At 35.2% G+C, this 22,305-nt stretch overlaps 1 pseudogene; it reads right to left on the bottom strand.

Annotated features, from left to right (window-relative positions):
- The window catches only part of LOC108303695, a 43,950-nt pseudogene extending 21,894 nt beyond the window's left edge, over positions 1-22,056 (bottom strand).
- Positions 22,057-22,305: the final 249 nt, after the last annotated feature.

Below are 22,305 nucleotides of genomic sequence, written 5' to 3'. Positions count from 1 at the left end.
GATTACCAAGGTTGTAGGTTCCCTACCCTCACTTTAAAGATGGAGAATTTTGAGCAGTGGATGCATTTATCTGAGACTATTTGTGGGGTAGTTGAGATAGCTGTGCTCCGACGCTCAGCTCACACCACATCCTAACGTCTTTCTTATTTCACTGTCTTCTTGTGGTCTCCCTGTTCTGGTCTGTGTTTCCTCCCAACCATCTTCTACACAGCAATTAGAATAAAGTTTCTCACATCCTTTTATCACGTGACTTCTCATGTTCTAACTTGTAAAATTCAGACATCTCAGCTTAACCTTCCTGCAACTATCTTTGTGTTACGGCAGCCTTGTTTAACATGTATCTCTCTGGGACCATGAGGATATGTTCCAAGACCCCCAGTGGATGCCTGAAACTGCAGTTAGCACCGAACGTTATATATGCCGTGCTTTTTCCCATACATACATATTGCACAGCACGGGTGCACTGGACAAAGAGATGATTAATTTCCTGGGAGGGATGGAGTGGGATGACACAAGATTTCATCACACTACTCAGGATGTGTACAATTTAAAACTTATGAATAGTTTATGCATTTTTCCATTGAATATTTTCAAACTGCAGTTGATCCTGGGTAACTGAAACCGGGGATAAGAAGGTGACTACTGTGTATACTTTGAAATACTGAATTAACTGTCTTGTCACTGCTCTGACAACTTCTTCCTCCTTATGGCCAACATGAAACCCCCTTTCTTCTGAAACAGTGATGAAAAGTGCCTTTATCCAGGAAGTCTTCCTTGATGGATTTCAACACCTTTCTATCAAATTTAAATACACTTCACCTAATTTTGCAGCAAGATAAAAAGAACTTTCTGAGAGTCCTCTATAATCCTACCACCCTAACATAACTTCTTTAACTTCTCTGTTTCCTTCCAAGTCTCCCCTACCTGCGTATAAACTTTTCATGGTTGTGATAGATATAACTTTTATTATTTTTTAATTTAACAATATTTTGTAACTTTCAATGTCACTATGCTACCTTCATTTTTAGTAATGTAGTACATTGTTTATGGGCAGTGAGTGATAGTAGAGAGAGGGAGAGAGTAGAATTTGTACATATGTGTAACTTTGGACAAGTTACATAAGACTTTTAGAGCCTCAATTTGTTCACAGTGAAATGGGGATAAAATGTATATAAAGCACATAGTGCAGTGCCTGACTTTTGACAAATACTGGCTGTGATTCATTACCCAGTTTAATTAAGCCATATGCAGTTGCTTTTTATGGTTTGCTGCTTTGAAAATTTTTGTGACTATTTCACGGGCAGTTCCCAGACTTGCTGAACTCCTCTAGAGTAAAGATGAGAACTTTTATTTATTTTGTATCACTTCCTAGATCTTCTGTTAAAAGATGGAGATGTGCCTCAATGGACTGTCAATCATTCAATGCAGTGGCTGACTGCATTTCATTCTAAATAATTTTGCCCTTCAAATTGAAACCTAGTCACTAGGTTTCTATGCTCTAAGACCTTTAAACTTAGTTATATGTTGACAAAATAGAAGAAATAGCTTTGGCATCCTTTTAATTCCTATATCATCTCTATCCCTTTTCAGCTGAGAAAGCTGAGTCTTTCATGTTGCTTTAACCTCAGTAGCTTAACTCTGAAAACAAACAAAAACTTGGGCAAACAGCTCTGCCTCAATCAAAAGGAGTATGTCTACTGCTTAGAGTATCTTGCTGAGAGCATTTTAAGTTATGTATGGTACGAAAGAGTAGGGTGAAGGGTATGTAAGGTGGCCTGAATGTCGCCTGTGGTCCACCAGTTGCAACTCTCGACTATATGAAGACGCTTATTTTCAAGGTGATAATGGGGTAGAGGAACAGCATGCTGGCCCATCCTTTCATATGCCTCATTTACATATGACTTGCTGACAACCAATCACCATTGTTTAGCTTGATCCTTCCCCTTCCTGAGAAGGATGCACCTGCTTAAAGCTAACAGTTTTCTGACAAGTTTAGGAGGTGCAAGTTAGAGTTCTATGTTAAGGAATCACTGTATATTCATGTATTTTGCTATACTCATATTTCTAAAGTATTAACTTGGTCATTTTTGAATTAAGTGTTTTTTTTTCCTCATCTACAAAATGAGGACCCAACAGATAATATCTACCCAGAAGAAAAGTATTTATAAATTCTAGCTGTTACTTTTGTTTTAGCTGGTGACATATCTTAACAAGTATATGCAATTTTCTATCTTCTCAATTTTCTGTATAGTAGTAAAACTCTTGTTCTCAAACACAGCTTGATAGCAGTTACCTCAAAGATTCTTATTTTGTCTGTTTGATAAGCAGTAGGAAGCATATCAATGATTGGCAGTGTTTGTAGTAATTCTTTGTTTCAAAATGGGCTTCTGAAATTTTAAGTTCCAAAAACAGTCTATGTGCTAATTCTCACATCAAATAAGGAATCTTATTTCTAATCATTTCTTAATCTTCATCTCAAAAAGACTCTTTCTACCATTAAAAAACTCAAAAGGCACTCTTCACACTAAATTTGTGTCTCTTTTACTTTGTTCCTTTTTCTTCCTCTTTTGAAATCTTCTGGAATGATTGAAACCTAGGAAGCAGCATGATTTGAGATGACAAGGGTGTATTCATCAACACACCTTCTGTAGATACATTTCTAAGAAGATAGAATGGGGCCACTTCAGGTTTGATTTTTCCACATTAATTTATAGTCTAAACTTTAGACTAATGGCACCATTTGACATAATGCTGTACCAAATTTTAGGAGAATCATTTCCTTCATGGTAAAATGTCTATCAAACCTATGTGCTATGTACTCCGCAATAATAAAGAAGCATCTTGTTAAAGCATGAGGAACTGAACCTCGTTTTTGAAAAATAGTTATGAAACATTCCTTTTTAAAAAGTCCAAGTAGACTAAATTTCTGATTGAAAATAATTGAAAGTTTTGTTTTGCTTTGTTTTAAATATGACTCTGATCAGGAATTATCAAGTAGAATTTATTCTTAGAATATGAAAAGCAGGTGGAGATATATTTTCAACATGCTATCTATATGATTGAGCCAAAAAACTATAATTTTTGACATGTTTCAGCAGAACACTTGTATAAATGAGAGGCTGTAGAACATGGTGGATAGGAGCACAGACTGGGTTTGCATCAAAGATCTGCTTACTGGCTGTGTGTAATCCCTCTGTACCTCATTTTCCTCATCTGAAACATGGTAATAATTTCACTACCACTGACATTACCTACATTAGAGGGTTATTGCAACGATTATACAAGTTAATATTTATAAAATGCTTAGAACAATACCTTGACGTATAGTAAATGTAATGGGTAAGCTGTTAGTAATACCACAGATGTAGGATTATTTATTTAATTGATGAATAAAAGTTGTATATATTTATAGTGTACAGCATGATGTTTTGGGATATATATTCATTGTGGGAAGGCTAAATTAAGCAAGTTAGTATATGTATTGCTTCATCTACTTATCCTTTATTTTTTGTGGTGGGAACACAAAATGTCTCTCAAGTATACAATATGTTGTTATTAACTATTATCACCATGTTGTATAATAGAGCTCTGGAACTTATTTTTCCTGTCTAACTGAAATTTTATATCCTTTGACTAACATCTCCTGAATCTTCCCCTCACTCCTGCCTCCAGCCCCTGGTCACCACCATTCTACTCTCTGCTTCTGTATTTGACCATTTTAGATTCCACATAAAAGTGAGGTTACGTATTTGTATTTGTATTTCTCTTGCATTTGTATTTGTATTGCATTTGTATTGTATATGCATTTGTATTTCTCTTCCTGGCTAATTTCATTTAATGCTGTGTCCTTCAGGTTAGATGTAGGATCTTTATATTCAAAAGGCTGAAAGATGGTTTTCCTGTAAATATGTCCCATGCCCTTCTAGGAAAATCCTTTAGGTCTTGCCTTCCTATCTTCTGGTTTCAGATTTCTTCTGTTTCACTAAATGTGGACTCAGCTTCGTCTGGAAATTGCAATTCGAATCATTATCTAAAAGCCTCAACTTACAAATAGCATGCTATGCTGGAAAAGTATTTTTCAGGAATCTCTTGATGATTAAAATGAGCTGATACGCAAATTAGAGAACAAACAACAGCATTCGATAGTGAAAATACAGTATTTTCTGGATCATGATAATTATGTGTTGTAATTCTATATATATATCAGTTTGTAATTATCTGTTTTGTGATTATTCAGTCAACCCTTGTCTTCATTATTAGACTTTAAACTCAGCAAGGATAGGGACTGTGCTTCAGTCATTAGTAAATTCTGGCACCCATTATCTGATATATAGTAGGCATTTAAACATAATTGCCAAATGAATGAATGAATGAATAAATACATGGCTTGGTAGTAAAAATGATCCTTTTCAAGTCAATGTTTTTATATAATAGACTTTTAATAAGTTCACCTGTTATAGTAATAGGGTTATTCATACTCTTAGTACTTCTATTAAGAAAGCAGAAGACTCACAGATGTAAAAAGTGGTTCATTAACTTAGCAGAGAGGAAGGCTTGAGGAGGAGCCTCCAGTCTTCTGAGCCTTAGTTTGGGTCTGTTTCCAGTAAGATGACAAAGGATTTGGAGAATCAGGAAATGCCACCTTATTTCCTTTGTTAGTAGTTTTTCTTTCTTCTCCCCTGCAATAGTTTCATAACTTGCATCCTATGATGCAGAAAGAAGAAGGGAGAACATCTTCAAACAGTTGGTTAGGACTCTCCTTCTGGGAAGAGAGTGGATATCAAAGCACAGGATTGTTACATCCTCATAACTCAGAGCTCTGCATCTGAGGGGTGGTGACAAATCTGAAGTTCTGATGAAATTAGAAGATACTGCTCACCCCCAGGCAGGCAGGTGTCTTGAGCATCAAAGGATTAGTATCAACAGTGACAACATTTGAAATGAATGTGGTATCTTACTGAGAAATTATCATGTAGGCAAATGTATAGCTTTTAATTTAGTTATTTACTAAGTAAATTGTGTTTTATTTAATGCCTGAAAATGTCATACATAGAAAGATAGTCTTAACCGTCTGGAAACTATTTTGGGGAAATTAAAATTTTGGAGCTCATTTCCATCAATAACCTCCTGCCCTTATTATTATTATTAATTATTATTATTTCCCTGTTGCTTGTCCTCAAGTCAGATTCTAAAGCTTGTTTCTTATAAAGCAGCTCCCAACAAATTTATAAGTCAGACTCTACCCAGTGTCCTCTTTGACATTAGACATTCCTCTCTGGTTTTGCTCTAAGTCACATGAACATATCACAGACATAAATGTTCTTGCTTTTTTGCTACTCTTAGCACATGTGGATATGATTTAGTTCCTGAAACAGGATTCTTTGAACGCCTGCTTTCTACAAAATCCCACTCCCATGGAATCTCAGAGAGGTTTTTCTCTTTCTTTAAAGTATAAACCAGAAGCATAACCAAACCAATTTTAAAAAATCAAACTAGATCATTAGAATAATGTTCTGTATCACTGGGGTGGGAATTTAATGCTAGACAATTTAGGGTCATTATTATTACGGCAAGCACAACTATCTTCAGTTATGTCAAGGTGGGGATGTCATTGTTGGACGTGTTGGCTTCTTGTTTCATTTTAGCTTCCATACTGCATGAAGATTCCATAAAACCATGCTTAACTGGCATACTTGGGGAATGAAGACTTGAGTTTTATTTAATTTTTTAGTCAGCTTAAGTTTAAACAGAAAACACTTGACTTTAGTTTTTGTTGAAAACCTTTCTAAAATAATTTTACTTTCTTGCATCAAAAGGATAGCACAGTGGAAAACTGTTTCCAATAGTTAAGAACATTATGAGTCCCTTGGGATCATTTTCTGACTATTATAAAATGTTAACAGAGAGAGAGGGTTTGGAGATGAAAATGGGTATGGAAACTAGTTAACAACTAGGCCTCTGGGTCAAACAGCTAGTTACCTCTGACTTTAAAAAGTGGAGGATAAACTATTTATTGAGCACCTGCTATTTTACAGAACGTAGACCCTTTCCTTTAGGAGCCTGAATTCTGGTGGGAAGAGAGAGGTGTGTTTAAAAATAATTACTCTACAATGTAGTAAGTGCTTATGAAGGTATACAGCAAGTGCTATTATAGCTCAGAACAAGGAACTACCAATGGCCTAACGGAGTTAAAGTCCTTCCTTTGGGAAAAATGATGGTCTGGGCCTTGACACACACATGAGTTAAATGAAGAATAGAATGTAGGACATAGTTGGTGTAATGAGTGCAACCTTTCTAGGGCATGGTGTGTACGTCTATGTGATTAGGGCAAGGAAAGACTGGTGGCAGGTCAGGTTAGACCAGCAGCCTGGGGACCATTTATACAGAATTCAAGCATTATTTTGCAAGTAATGTATGACAGTGGAATAAACAATCAGACTTGTGTTTCAGAAAGATTACTCTTGTGGTGGTGGGAAAGAAGCACTGGAAAGAGGAGGAGACAATTTTGATAAATTATCCAGATAACATTTCAAAAGAATCTTTTTACTCTTTGTTTATTGACCTAAATTATAGTTTGTATTTTTTATTTACCTTTAAGTAGGAAAACATTTCAGTTCTCTTCTCTTATTTAGGTTCTATGTTATTATCATCACTCTCAGTGTTGGGAAACTGAGGTACAGTGGGCATGTGACTTCCCGAAGATGCTGAATTGAATCAACTGAGAAACTGACCCAAAACCAGTCTCGAAGTTTCTTCCAGCAAATGCTAGACCACACTCCTCACTATTATGGCATATTTATGATATAATTAACTTTCAGAAAGCCATATGGTTTTCATTACAAACACTAAAGGAATGTGCTTTTCATAACAAATGGCATATGGCCTCCAATAGCTCTATGCTTGCATGTTTTAACAAAATGAACATGTACATAAATCAGATGCCTCAGGTCAGTTAGCAAACTGAAGTTGATTTTCTTTTACTCTCCCTAATTACAGCTGCATTTCTGATGAATATCAAGGAGGCTTTGGCAGCCTGGAGGTGTAAACATACATAGCACAGCTCAAATGATCTTTTTCTCCTATGGCATTGCCCCTTTAAAGAGTCAACATTTTTCTCTCATTCACAGTAGAGTGTGCAGCTTGTGGAAATGGAGCATTTTTGAGGAAGCTGCATGCTTTCAGAATGGTGGAAAATTTCACTGACTTAAATGATACAATAGGCAAAGTAAAAAACCAAATGAAAATCATTGAGATGAAAGTTGACATTTATCTTTGGTCACTTACATGATGCAGAGGAGAGAGATACATGATAAATGCTCACATGCTGAACTAATTTAACAGCAGTTAAGCATGAGGGCTCACTCTTAATCTCTTAGAGTTATTTAAAAACCTTTCTATTTTAGGTAACATGCCTTAAAGTTCTGCTCCCTTAGTTTGCACTGTGCCTCATCCTATTGTTTATTTAGCAGGTTTTTAAATAGAGTCTGAGAATGAGCTTCTTGCAACTTTCACATTATCATATTACAATATTTGCCACTGATTATTTGTACTCAAGGTTAATGACATTATCTCATTGGAATTCCCTGGACTCTGAATTTATAATAAGGTAGTCCAAAATGCTCTTGTCTGTAATGGAAAAATACAACACAATTACTGTAAGTCAGTTGGTTCTTAAAGTGTTTGAGTTTCAAATTTAGCTACTCATCATATTGACAAATTACTTGCTTTTCTTTTAAATGCTTGTACTTATATGATACCAATAATTTTTTTTGGTTATTGAAGTGGAAATATATCTACTATAAAAAGAAATTTAAAACATATATATTTCCAAAGTAACTAAAGAGACAAAATACATTTTAATTAATATTAAAGTTTTTAAATCCTTCTATTCAAAAGCTCAGTTCCCTAAGAACAAAGAAAACACAAAATTTAGGATGATTTACTCATTAAGAATAAACCAAATGTTTTAAATAATCAATTAAACTTTTAGTCTCTTTTTTCCCATCTAAAATGACTCACTCAAATCCTGTTCATACAAAAGGAAAGTGTTAATTTGTATCCTAATTCACCTTATATTTACTATAATATATATTTCACTTTTGGACAAGTCATAGCTTCTCCTTTAATAAAATAATATCTTCCATTATGTTATGATTACAAACTATGGCTCATAGGACTGGTGAATCATAGGGTTGGATGGAATAAGCCTTAAGCAGTCATTTTCACCTCCAGGGCATCTCTAAACCATGAGTTGAACAACACGGTAAGTGAATAAGAAATACCTTCAGTCAGAAATACGGTTTTGGCTAGATGAAAAAAAAAAAAAGATAAATCTGGGAACTCTCTTCTCTTTAGCAAAATGCTTCCTTCTTTCTTGTCAAAGTGAAACTTCTTGGAAACTGATATCATTAGAATAATAACCATGGCAAAAATTGTTGAGACCATTTAGATTCACTTCATATGTGAGAATCAGATGCTAGCATCTGTAAGACATGAGACAAACAATGTTTGAAAATAGGAGATTGTGCCCCCATCTATGTCAGCATAATTTATTACATGACTACAAAATACAACAGTATGTAAATACAAAATGTGTAAAAAAATCAATGCTGCTTATGCCTGTAAAAAGCCAGAAGACAATTTAGAAGAAAAGATAATTAGGGTAACATTTATGTACTAACAAATCATTTGAAGTTGGATACAATGTTATTTTCTTAACTGTCACAATTCACTCATGTTAAGACACTACCTTACTTTTGTCCTCCATAGCCTTTAATGATAGTTACACTTGAGGGGATACTTCAAGATACTGAGCCAGGGAGGCTGACAGTGTGAGAAAGTCAGGAAAAAGTTTCAATCAGACTTGATCCCCTGGTTCTTTATATGTTGGTCGTTTCACAATTAAGCAACCATAAGCACAAAAGGAGAGATATGACTCACTCCACTTACCTTGAATATTTAGGTTAATTTAAAATTTATATTTGTAAAAAATTGTGATATGCAAAGAAATAGACAAGTGGTTTCTCCCGATTTTCAGATCCTGCTCCAAATTATTTTAACAAATACATATATTATAAATTAAGTGGGGGAAATGGCCAAGACCAACCACAACTGGCTTCAGAGGAAGGTGGATACTGTAAATAGAAGATATGTTTTGGTCTGCTGAGCACCATATTGGATCTGAATATGCTAAGGTAGCCTTAGTACTAATTTTGGTGGTTGGATATGCAGAGACTTCACTGGAATTGGGAAGATATAGGAAAGGAGGGGTAGAGAAAGAGAAATGTTCATGGAAGGGGAGAGGAGCAGAATAGCCAGGGAGATGATGCAATATTGGGAAATAACAGAGGGTAAAGGCAGTGAGTAAAAATCCAAGGTGTTGGGGTGTCTGAAGGGTTATTAAGCACTAGAATGTTAAATTTTTAGTAAAGTGGCGTCTGTTTCTGTAACTGTAATGTCCAACTCCTCAACCTTTAGTAAAGTCTGTCATAAGCACCCATTTTTCGAGGGCTTTCTTTTGTTTTTGGATTGAAAATTATGGGAAAGGTTTCCTTCCATGTTGGGTGGATTAGGGTCAGAACCAACAGAAAGAGTTGTAAATGAGTAAATTAAGCAGAAGCAGGCATTCAGAGCCAAGGAAGTACCAGCTTTTTTTTCTCCAGCTTTCCCTCCCCCATAAATATCTAGATATTTTGGAGAGGTTTTTGGTCTTTTACAACCCACGCGATGGTGTTTGCATCAGGGAGAGAGTAGATACCAGATGATATTTACACTATATTTATACAGTCTGAAAATAGAACAATTCATTAAGGGAGAAAGTAAGGATGGAAAATTTTTATCTCTAGCACTCTTCTTTCTTTCATAGTGTTAACAGTGTAGCACATGATATTGTTGGCATTTTCTTCTACAGACATACCAGACATTTAGCATTTATTTTTTATTTTATTTTATTTTTTTAGTCAAGTCTGAGCTAGTCAATTATGTGTCTGGTAAACCAAAAGATATTGCTGAAATCCGTGGCAACAGTTCAGGAACTATTTTGTGCACTTGCATTTATTGGAAGTGTAATGGTAGGTTGCCTCTCTCTGTTGCATTCCTTCTGGTACGCAGGAAAATTTGTTTGTATGTGAAAATGTTTATAGGAAGTAGTTTTGTTCTGTGAGGCATGCAGACTGGTAGCTACAGGTTTGAAGAAACCCACATTTTTTGACTTATATCACTTATGAATAATGGCCATGGGATAGAGTGAAAAAGTATCAATAACTTAATGCTCAAACTTACCTTTTAAAAGGGCAAATTTCACATATATCTAAAATGAAAATAAACCTGAGGCATCATTCGCTTATGTTAAGTTAGAGTTTTTATGCACGTGCCTCCACTGTATTCTGCTGTATTGGTAGTGGCAATATGTATGTAAATGGAAGAAAGAGGGAAATAGATACAGCATAAAGGGCAGGTCTGATTTTTTTATTTGGTAAATCTCACATACTCTCTGTTTAACAGCAGTGCCTGGCATTGCCGCAGCCTGATGTTCTGAGAGGGTCTTCAAGGAAAACTTATTTGATGGAGCAACTCTCCTATCATATATCTTGACATTTGAGAAGCTTCCAGAAAAGACCAGTGTGCCAATAGAACAAGCTCCTTGTCTACGTGTCTACATTTGGCCACAACAATGCTATTCTCATAGTTATGGGAAAGGCTGAAGGACAAGTTCATGTCTGGTTTTGTATCTGGTCGAGTCCTTACATGCTTACATGAAGATTCAGGGAAAGGCTTAATTTTCGCATGGCTCACAGAGGCAATTGTTTAGTGGTACAAAATTATATTTCTGCTTAAAAAAAAAAGAGGACACAAACTGATACCACAGAAATATAGAATGGCAATCAAATATTAAGTGATTTTAATCCAAACAAATATAACCATAAAAACCTGAAGATTGTTATTAAATCTGGAAACACTATAACTTCTTTTTGCTTTTCAAGATGGGTCTAGGACCATTTAGACCATTAAAAAAATCCATCTTGTTTTAGAGTTTGGAGGCTGCATCTCTGTATGTGGCTTCCAAGGCTCCAACTTTGTTCTAAAAAATCTACTCCTGTCCTGCGTTCTCCAATTTTTATTCACATAGGGCTGTGTATGTGTGCATGAATGTGTGTGATCACAATTTTACACTTGCCCTTAATGAAATGCACTCTTCTAAATTAAATCTATTTTTCCAGCCAATCAGAACACAGTAGCATTCTTATTTCTGCCTAGTTAGTATTTATTCCTCCCTGACTCCTATCATTCACAAAATAGCACATGTATCATATACAAGTTCATTGAATCTTTGACGAAAATGGAGATGAAGGCAGGGCAAAGAAAATCCTTTCATGGCACTGGTGCCCGCCCTTCAGAGTGACATCGATCTGTTAACTATAACTCTCTGGGTGTAGTTGTTTAACCAGTTTAAAAATCACTTACTCCACAAACATATTGAATGTTCCCTGAGCCAGGATTTGTGCTGCGTGATGGGAAAGATGAATGATACTAACTCTGACTTCAAGAAGTCCAAGGGAAGAAAGACATGAAAATGAACAGCTACAGTGAAGTGTGATAATGCCAGAGGTATATATTAGGCAAGGCACTTAAAAGCCAGCCTAAGATTTTCTGAAAAAAATAAACTGAGGAGAGTAAGAGGTTTTCTGAATTTTCTTAAAATATATCAAATATATTCTTTCAGATAAAGTTCATTACCAAGAAAATCCTGTTAAAATTTTGATAATCATTGCATTATACTTTTAATTAATCCAATATCCTTAAGCAGAACCATGATATATATTTCGTTTCATCCCCATTTATTTTAAAAAGGCGATTTTTTTTTTAGGATAGTTTGGTTTTTGTTGCTTTTGAGAATGGGGATTTTTTTCTCATACTTTCTAAATATATTTTTGTGGGTTTTCAAGAAAGCAATGGGTCTTTGGCATATTTATCTTATGATTAGCTGTTTCTTGACTCTATTTCTAATCATTTCTCAATTGAATCAACTGAGGTTTTTAAACCAAAAATCATTACTTATGGATAATGAGCATTTATTTTTTCTTTTTAAACTACCTATTTGGTTGTACATTTGATCACACTTGAGAAGTTTTAGAATATTGTAAAGTAAAACCTTTGGTTTTAGTCACATATGCTTATACTTCAAACACTCACAGTCCAGCTTCCCAGGGTTCTACAGATGTGGGTTTCAGCAGCCAAGGTGTATTGCACCTTCTCATAGCCCTTGGGAGTGTAATTATCTTTTTATAAGATGCACTCAGTGCTTAGTGATATCACAGATGCTGTTGCATTTTATTTGTAGATTTTGTTATTTTCTTGAATTTGTGAGAAACATAATTAGAAAATTAAATATTTTTGAAATTAAGAATATAAATAAGTGGGAAAAAATTGAATGTAAAAAAATGGACTATTCTGTGAGACCAAATTACGACAGAGGCGATTTCATTTGTAAATGCTTCATCAGCAATACATATGGATGTTACCCCAGTGATGTAACCTTGGTCAACAGATATTGCACGTCATTCAGCTTCCATTTTACATTCTTTCCGTCTATGTTCCTATTTCCTGGAATAGGAGTTGCTGTAATGGCAGTAGCAGGTATCCTTAGTTTAGTTTTTCAGACGTGAAAGGTACATACACATATATGTATTTTAGAAAGGTCACTGATAACACATTGAAGGATAGATTAGGGGAAGACAAAACTAACAATAGAAAGACTGGTTAGGTGCTAAAGTGATACTGGAAAGAATGAATAAGTGGGGCAGATCTGTGAGGTCTGAAGAGGTGGAATGAATTTTTCATCAGGAATTAGATCCAGGGATGTGTAGAGGAGAAATTAAGTATAGCTCCCCAGTTTTTTGATTTGATGATTGAGATACAGCGTGATACACCATGTGCTACTGGAACCCATGCCTGCAGTATCTTGGCAAGCTGGACTGTGGTGGTTTTGACATACAAGTGTATGTGGCCAAAGCCAAAGGTTTTACTTTGCAATTTTGATGCCAATATCTGAGTAGAGAATAGAAGAGGGAAAGTAGGCATGGGAGAGAAGACAATGCATTCAGTTGTGCAATACTTTGAGTTTCAGATGCCTGTGTGACATCAAGTGGAAATGGTAGTTGATCCATGGATTTGACGCATAGGGAAAAACACAAATACAACAGGCTTTCTATTCAGTCTCTTTCTTTGGGGCACAAGGAAATGATAAGGGTCAAGAATTCAGTAAGAACACAAGCAGAACACAGTAAATGACTTCTGTATGCACTCAATTGAGACTCTTCTACAGAAGTTTTCTTTTTTCTTTACAGTGGTAAAATATACATAACACAAAATTTATCATTTTAACTGTCTTTAAGTGCACAGTTCAGAGGCATTAAGTACATTTACATTGTTGCTGTGCAACCATCACTGTCATTCATCTCAATATTTTTTCTGTCTAAATTTAATTTAATTTTAAATTGACATATAATTGTACATATTTATGGGGTACATTGTGATATTTCCATATATATAACGTATAGTGATCAGATCAAGGTAATTAGCATCTTCATAATTTCAAACATTTATCACTTTTTGTGTTGGGAACATTAAATATATTCCCTCTAGATATTTGAAACTATAGTTTATTGTTAACTATAGTCATCCTGTAGTGCTATAGAGCACTAGAACTTATTCCTTCTATCTAGCTGTAATTTTATATCTATTAACAAATCCATCCACGTCCCCATCTCCCTCTACCCTTGCCAGACACCAGTATCCTCTGTTCTACTTTTTACTTCTAGGAGATAAACTTTTAAATTTTTATTTATTTATTTATTTAGCTTGTGTGAAAGCATGCAGCCTTTATTCATTTATCTGTTGTTGGATCCATAAGTGAATTCCATGTCTTGGCTTTTGTGATTAGTGTTCCAGTAAACATGGAGGTACAGATGTCTCTTTGATATACAGATTTACTTTCCTTTGGATGAATACCCAGTAGTGGGATTACTGGATCATTTGGTAGTCCTATTTGTAGTTGTCTGAGGAGACTCCATACTGTTTCCATAATGTCTGCACTGTTTACTTTCACACCAACAGTGATTAAGAATCCCTTTTCTCTACATTCTCACCGGTATTTGTTTTCTTGTCTCTTTGACAATAGCATAATAGCCATCCTAACTAAGGTACCTAACTGTGGTTTTGATTTGCATTTTCCTGATGATTAATGTTAAGGAGTTTTTTTCTTTAAACAGCTGTTGGCCATTTGTGTGTCTTCTTTTGAAAAATATTTGTTCAGACCATTTCCCCATTTTAAAATTAGATTGAATTTTTTTGCTGTTGAGATGTTTCAGTTCTTTGCATATTCTGGGTATTAATCTCCTGTTAGATGAATAGTTTGCAAATATTTTCTCATATTCTGTACATTGTCTTTTCACAGTGTTGATTGTTTCCTTTGATGTGCAGAAGCTTTCTAGTTTGGTGTAATCCCATTTGTTAATTTTTGCTTTTGTTGTCTGTACTTTTGAGGTCTCAGCCATAAAATATTTGCCTAAATCAATGGTCTGGAGTATTTCCACTGTGTGATCGTCTAGTAGGTTTACATTTTGGGGCTCTTACATTTAGGTCTTTAATACATTTTGAGTTAATTTTTGTATGGGGTAAAAGGTAGGGGTCTAGTTTCATTCTTCCGTATGTAGATAGTCAGTTTTCTTGGCACTATTTATTGAAAAGACTGTTTCTTCCCTGGTGAATGTTCTTGATATCTTTGTCCATACCATTTGCCTGTACATACATGGATTAGTTTCTGGGTTCTCTATGCTGTTCCATTGGTCTATATGCCCATTTTATACCAATACCATGCTGTTTTGGTTACTATAACTTCATAGTATATTTTGAATTCTGGTAGTTTGATGCCTGCAGTTTCTTCTTTTTTCTAAGAGCTGCTCTGGCTATTTGAAGCCTTTTTTGGTTCCACACAAATAGATTTATTTTCTATTCTGTGAAGAATGTCATTAGTATTTAATATAGATTGAAATGAATCTATAGGTTGCTTTGGGTAGGATTATCATTTAAAAAATATTAATTATTCTATTATGAGCATGAAAAGTCTATTTGTTTGTATCTAATTTGATTTCTTTCACTGGTGTTTTGTAGTTTTCCTCATAAAGTTATTTCACCTCCTTGGTTAAATTTATTCTTAGGTATTCATTCTTTCCACAGCTAGTGTAAATGGGATTGATTTCTTGATTTCTTTTTAATTAATTTGCTTTTTGTGTATAGAAGTGTTACTGATTTTTTATGTTGATTTTGTATCCTGCAACTTTAATACATTTGCTTATCAGTTCTAAACATTTTTTTGTTTGTTTGTTTTTGTAGAATCTTTAGTTTCTTTTCAGTATGCAAGGTTATATCTGCAAACAGAGACCATTTGATTTTCTCTTTTTCAATTCAGATGCCCTTAATTTCTCTCTTGACTAACTGCTCTGGCTAGGACTTCCAGTACCATGTTGAATAAGAGTGCCAAAAGTAGGCATTCCTGTTTTGTTCCAGTGCCTAGAGGCAAAGCTTACAGCTTTTCCCCATTTAGCATAAAGTTCACTGTCAGTTTGTCATATATGGCCTTTATTGTGTTGAAGTACTTTCCTTCTATCCTAGTTTATTGAGAATTCTTTTCATGAAGGGATCCTGAATGTCATCAAATGCCTTTTCTGCATCTATTTTATTAATCATATGGTTGTTGTCCTTCATTATGTTGATGCGATGTAATACATTTATTGATTTGCATATATTGAACCATTCTTGAATTTCTGGAGTAACTCCCATTTAATCATGGTGTATAATCTTTTTGATGTATTGTTGGATTAAATTTCTGGTATTTTGTTGAGGATTTTTGTATCTATGTTCATCAGGAATATTGGTCTGTAGTTTTATTTTTTTGTTGTGTCCTTGTCTTGTTTTGTTATCAGGATGATGCTGGCCTTGTAGATGGAGTTAAAGAGAGTTCTCTCTCTGCTTCAATTCTTTGGAATAGTTTGAGAAGAATTAGTATTAACTCTTCTTCAAAGTTTTGATAGAATTCAGCAGTGAAACCATCTAGTCCTAGACTTTTCTTTGTTGGGGCTCTTTTTATTACTGATTCAATCTCATTATTGGTCTTTTCAGGTTTTCTATTTCTCCTGGACTCAATCTTTGTATATTGCATGTGTCCAGAAATTTACTCATTTCTTCTAGATTTTCTAATACATTGGCAAATAGTTGTTTATGGTAGTTTCTAATGATCCTTTGTATTTATGTGGCATCAATTGTGACATTTTTATTTCTAATTTCATTTATTTGGATATTCTCTCTTTTTTTCTTAATCTAGCTAATGGATTGTTGATTTTGTTCATATTTTCAAAAAACCAACCTTTTCATTGATCTTTATTATTTTTTTAATCTCAATTTCACTTATTTCTGCTGTGATCTTTATAAATTCTTCTATTCATTTTGGATTCGTTTTTTTCTTTTCTAGCTCATTGATATTCATCATTAAGTTGTTAATTTGATGTTTTTCTCAATTTTTGATGTAGACATTTACTGCTGAATGTTTTTCTGATTAGTGCTTTTGCCATGTACTGTAGGTTTTTGTATTATGTTGTGTTTCTTTTTTCATTTGTCTCAAGGAATTTTAAAATTTTATTCTTAATTTCTTTTTCACCCGTTCATTCTTCAGGAACATGGTGTTTAATTTCCATGTGTTTAGTAGAAAAAATTAGCTGGATGTGGACATACAAATGGTGTGTGCCTGTAGCCCTAGCTACTCGGAAGGTCAGTGCAGGAGAATTGCGTGAACCTGGAAGACTGAGGTTGCAGTGACCCAAGATTACACCACTGCACTCCAGCCTGGGTGACAGAGTGACATTCTGTCTCAAAAAAAAAAAAAAAAATTCCATGTGTTTGTATAGTTTCAAATGTTTCTCTTGTTATTGGGTTCTGGTTTTATTCCATTGAGGTCAGATAAGATATTTGATATAATTTCAAGTTTTAAAAAATTTTTGAGACCTGTTTTATGTCCTAATATAGGATCAGCCCTGGTTCAACATGCTGGTAAGGAAAATGTGTATTCTGTAGCTGTTGGGCAAAATGCTCTTCATAAGTCTGTTTCATTTATTTGGTTTATGGTGCAGTTTAAATAATCCTATGTTTCTTTGTTAATTTTCTATCCACATGATCTGTCCAAGGCTGAGTGTGGAATGAAGTCCCCAGCGATTATTATATTGGAGTCTACCTCTCCCTTTAGAAGGAGTAACATTTACTTTATATATCTGGGTGGTCCTCAGTTGGGTACATATATATTTACAATTATTATATTCCCTTGTTGTATTGATCGTTTTATTATTATATGATGTCTTTGTCTATTTTTATGACTTTTGACTTGAAATCTGTTTATCTGATATAAGTATAGCTATACTGGCTGGCTTACTCCTGGTTTCTGGTTGCATGGAATATAAAGTCTATACATATCTTTACAAGGAAGATGAATTTCTTGTGGCTAGCATATCACTGGGTATTTTAAATTATTTTTTTAAATCCACTTAGCCCCTCTATAACTTTTAAGTGGTGGAATTTAATCTTATATACAAGGTTATTATTGGTAGATAAGAACTTACTCCTATCATTTTCTTGATTATTTTCTAGTTGTTTTGTATATTTTTTGTTTCTTGCTTTCAATTTTGTTTATTTTTGTGATTGAGTGGCTTTCTGTGGTAACAAGATTTGATTTTTTTTTTTCTTTTTCCTTTGTGTATTGGCTGTATCAGTAAATTTTATTGTTTTGCTTTTTTTTCATGATGTTGGTTATCATTTTTTCACTTTCAGCTATAAGACTCCAGTGAGTATTTATTGTAAGTTTGGTCTAATCTTAATGAATTTCCTTAGTTTTTGCTTACCTGTAAAATATTTTATTTCTCCTTTATTTCTAAATGATAGCTTTGCATGGTATAACATTCTTGGCTGATTTTTTTTTCTTCTTTCAGTACTTCGAATATATCAGCCTATTCTCTCCCAGCCCCAGCTGAGAAACATGCTTCTGGTCTAATGGGGATTCCTTTATGTGTGACTTGACACTTTTCTTATGTTTTCTAGAATTTTTTAGAATTTCTTTTTTTTTTTGTCTTTTACATTTGACAATTTGACTGTAAGGACCTATTCGGGTTAAATATCTTGGGATTCTTTGAGCTTCCTGCATCTGTATGTTCATTTATCTCCAAAGACTTGGGAAATTTTTAGCTATTATTTCATTAAATATGATTTCTACCCCTTTCCCGTCTCTTTTCTTTTTGTACCAACTATAATGAGAATATTTGTTTGCTTAATGGTGTTGCATAAATCCTATAGGCTTTCTTCATTCCTTTTTGTCTGTCTATGTTATTTCAAAAGATCTATCTTCAGGTTTAGAAATGGTTTCTTCTGCTTGGTCTCTTCTGTTGTTGAAGCTTTTGATTTTTAAAATTTCATTTGTTGAATTCTTCATCTCTAAGATTTCTTTCTTTTCTTTTTTAAATCATATTTATCTCTTTGTGAAATTTGTCATTCAAATCATGAATTATTTTCCTGATTTCATTGAATTGTCTATTTGTATTTTTTGTACCTTACTGAGTTTCATAAGATTATTAATTTGAACGTATTTTCTGGCAATTTATATATTTACTTATGATTGTGTTCTGTTACTTAAAATTATTTTATTTCTTTGGAGGCATTAGGTTTTCTTGCTTTTTTATATTTGATATGCTTTTATGTTGATTTTTATGCATCGGGTGGAACAGTTGCCTGTCCCAATTTTATAGAATAGAGTTTATAGGGAAAGACTGATTATGAATGTGACTTGAGGTGCTTGTTTGATGGGGTACATTGGCCTTGGTTTCAGGTAGATGTAGTAGTGTAGTCTCTATGCAGTTCCTTCAGCCATAATTCACACCGGTGACCTTTGTGACTTTCTCAGTGGCCTATGCTGAGATTTTGTGGTGATGGTGGTGTGGCTTTGTCATGGTGGGCTAGCTGAGTTATTTCTCAAGTCAAAGGAGCATGAGTGCACATGACGGCCAGCTTGCGATCTGACCATTGGAATTGGGAATATTACACTGGCCAGGGGCACAGGCACATATTTGCTTGGCTGGTCTGGAGGCATGTTTACTGGGATTGGCCTATAGGCTGTTTCTAAGGCTAGGGGCATATGCATGCAGCTTCTTTGCTGGCCTGGGGGTGTGTCCACCAGGGGAGGTCTGTTTCTCAGGCCCAGGATGTGGGCCACAGAGTTTCTCAGCTGGCTTGGAGGAGCATTGCCAGGGGCTGCCTATAAGACTTTACTCAGACCCTGATCGTTGGTGTAGGGACTTTGGGTATGCCAGGGGCATGTTTGGAAGACACCATGGGGCTGTTTCTCAGGCCCTGGGGATGGGTGTGCAGCTGTGCCACTACCCTATGGGTATGCTATCTGCTCAATGATTCAGGGGCCCCTCCTGATTGGGAGAGAAGGCAAGCATCAGTTTGGTTGGCTCAAGGGTGGGTTTGCCCTGGGTAGGGTTGCCAAACTGTTTCTCTAGCTGGAAGTGCAGACAGCAGGAGTTGGTTTTCCTGCTGTGCAGGGCCAGAGTTGCAGTTGATCCTGGGCCTAGACTCTGCAAAGCTGGGTTTGTGGTGTTCAGCCACCCTTCTGAGCTTGCTGGAATAAAGATGGAGCCCCAGTGATAGAGAAGTGCAGTGGCTACTTGTTCCCAGAGGAGCGCACACTCCAGATGAGACTCTGATCTCAAGATAGTATGGTGCTATAGCAGCTTGGTTCACAGGCAGCGTCTGCAGGGTAGGGAGGGCACATCTTACCCTCCTAATCAGGAGCAGTGCAGCTTTGTGAATTTCTGGCAGCTCTCTAAACTGGGCTCAGGGCTTGCAAGGACTGTGAGGTTCTCCTGTAGTAAGAACTGTAGGTGTCTGCAATGGCAATGGGGCCTGGTGGGGATCCTCTGCTTACGTTTTCCCCAGAAGGGGAAGTCCCTCCTGTCTACGAACTGATCTGATCTGGGTGAGGGAGATGAGGTTGCAGACTTTGCATCCACACTTTCCTCTGTGCTTCCAATCACCACAGCTGTCTCTCCAGCACTCACCTTTCAACACTCCATTCAAATCTTAGATGTTTTTTTCATTGCTTTGGTCCTTTCTTGTTGGGGAAATGAGTGCCAGGTATCTGTAGCCAGCCATCTTGCTGATGTCACTCTAGAAGTTTTTGTTTTTAAATCTCCCATAATTGTTAGTGATGTTGAGCATCTTTTTATGTGCTTATTGGCCATTTATATATCTTGTTTGGAAGAATATCTATTCATGTCCTTTGTCCCATTTAAAAAATTTTTATTTTTATTTTAAATTCTGGAGTGCATGTGCAGGATGTGCAGGTTTGTTACTTAGGTAAGCATGTGCCATGGTGGTTTGCTGCACCTGTGAACCCATCACCTAGGTACTAAGCTCAGCATACATTAGTTATTTTTCCTAAGGCTCTTCTTCCACTCCCTCAACTCCCCCAACAGGCCCCAGAGTGTGTCTTTCCCCTCCCTGTGTCCATGTGTTCTCTTTGTTCAGCTCCCATTTGTAAGTGAGAACATGTGGTGTTTGGTTTTCTGTTCCTGCATTCGTTTGCTGAGGATAATTATTTGTTTTTCATTGTTGAATTGTAAAGAAAAATTTCAAACCTTAGTTAAAGTCTATTTACCCAATTGTGATTTTCATTATTTGTAACTAATAATTTTATTCATTTAGAAAACAGCATGTGAAGCATTGAATTAAAATGTGATTAAGTGGAATGAATTTCAGGTACACTTGGCACAGATCTAATATTTCTAGCTACCTTTGGCTAGCTAGATGATTGAGATGATTTTTCAGCATAGTGAATCAGTGTGTATCCTTTTTGCCCACATTCGCAACTATTTCTATACTTGGCTAAAAGTTCTAAGAACTACTCTCAGACTCTTGTTTTGTTTACAAAAATACTAGATAAATATATTTACAAATGAAAGTGTGTTTTCCACTTTAAGGATATATTTGGCCTTAAACTCAGGAGAAAAGAAGATACAAACTTTATCTTGTGGTTTGGGTCCTCCAATCCTCATAAAAGTGTGGTTTCACCTGTTACCTCATAAAGGTGTCATTGCTGTATGCGCATCTGAATCTGTTTACAATTTGAGAATAGAGGTGAAAAAGAATGATTTTCTATTTTGTGACATTCGTGTGGTCACAGGTATTTTTATGAAATCTCACCATGAAATTTTCCTTTTCTGAAAATATAACATGAGGAACTATTTTAAAAGAGTAAAAAACTAACTAACTACACTTGTGTGCTCCAAAACAAACCTGCACTCAGTTGTTTGTAATTGGCTTAGCAGACTGATTTAGAAGCAGTAAATTTTAATAGATTTCTATGATATTCAGCTATTTCTACATTAACGAAGGGAACTATATTATTTAAAAATGCCCCAGATTATAAAGTAGGGTTTATAGAGACGTTCAGTCAAATGTTGCATTTTAAATGTCCTAAAATTGTTTTCATATGTTATCATTTATTCATTCCCAGGCGGATTGTAAGAAACTCAAAGGAGCTGTTTTTAATCCCCTTTTATTGCATAATATCATGGTCCATGTACAGTGCTAGCTAAATAATTGTTGCTGACTGATTGATCTGGGACTTGAAGCTTTTTTATTTGCTGTTCAAAAGTTGTTTTACATTTTGGGTTGAAGAAAAAGAGGCTTTAAAACTTACAGTATTTCTGTTAGATAACCAATTTTAATACATTCTGAAGAATTCAAATGTTGTGGATAAGTGGACTCATGTGCTCTATATTCCAAGCATTCAGAATTGCTCTTCAGCCATGTCCTATTCAATTTCATTTAGCATTCAGTTAATAAGGTCAATACTCACCAGCCTGTGGTAGACAACTCTGTTTTTTTAAAGTCACTTGCTCCATTAGTATGACCCTTTGAGGCTTTCCAAACAGCATCTTCAATTTTGTCTGTCATGGCACTTGTTTAGAACTAGAAAAGTTTTTAATATAAGCTTGGGAGAGGACTTCACACATGTCTTACAAATTGGATAGACGCAGCTCTTTCTAGGCAAACAAACTGAAATATATATTTCGAAACCCTGAGAAATACACTTTACAATAGGGTAGCCATTAGCCACTTGAAATGTGGTTAAACTGAAATGAAGTATGCTACACATGTAAAAGACAATGGATTTTGAAGAGCTAGTACTAAAAAATTAGAATG

The sequence above is a fragment of the Cebus imitator genome, unplaced genomic scaffold (genome assembly GCF_001604975.1).
Source record: "Cebus imitator isolate Cc_AM_T3 unplaced genomic scaffold, Cebus_imitator-1.0 Scaffold2, whole genome shotgun sequence".
Taxonomy (NCBI): Eukaryota; Metazoa; Chordata; class Mammalia; order Primates; family Cebidae; genus Cebus; species Cebus imitator.
This window is presented reverse-complemented; position numbering and strand designations above follow the sequence as displayed.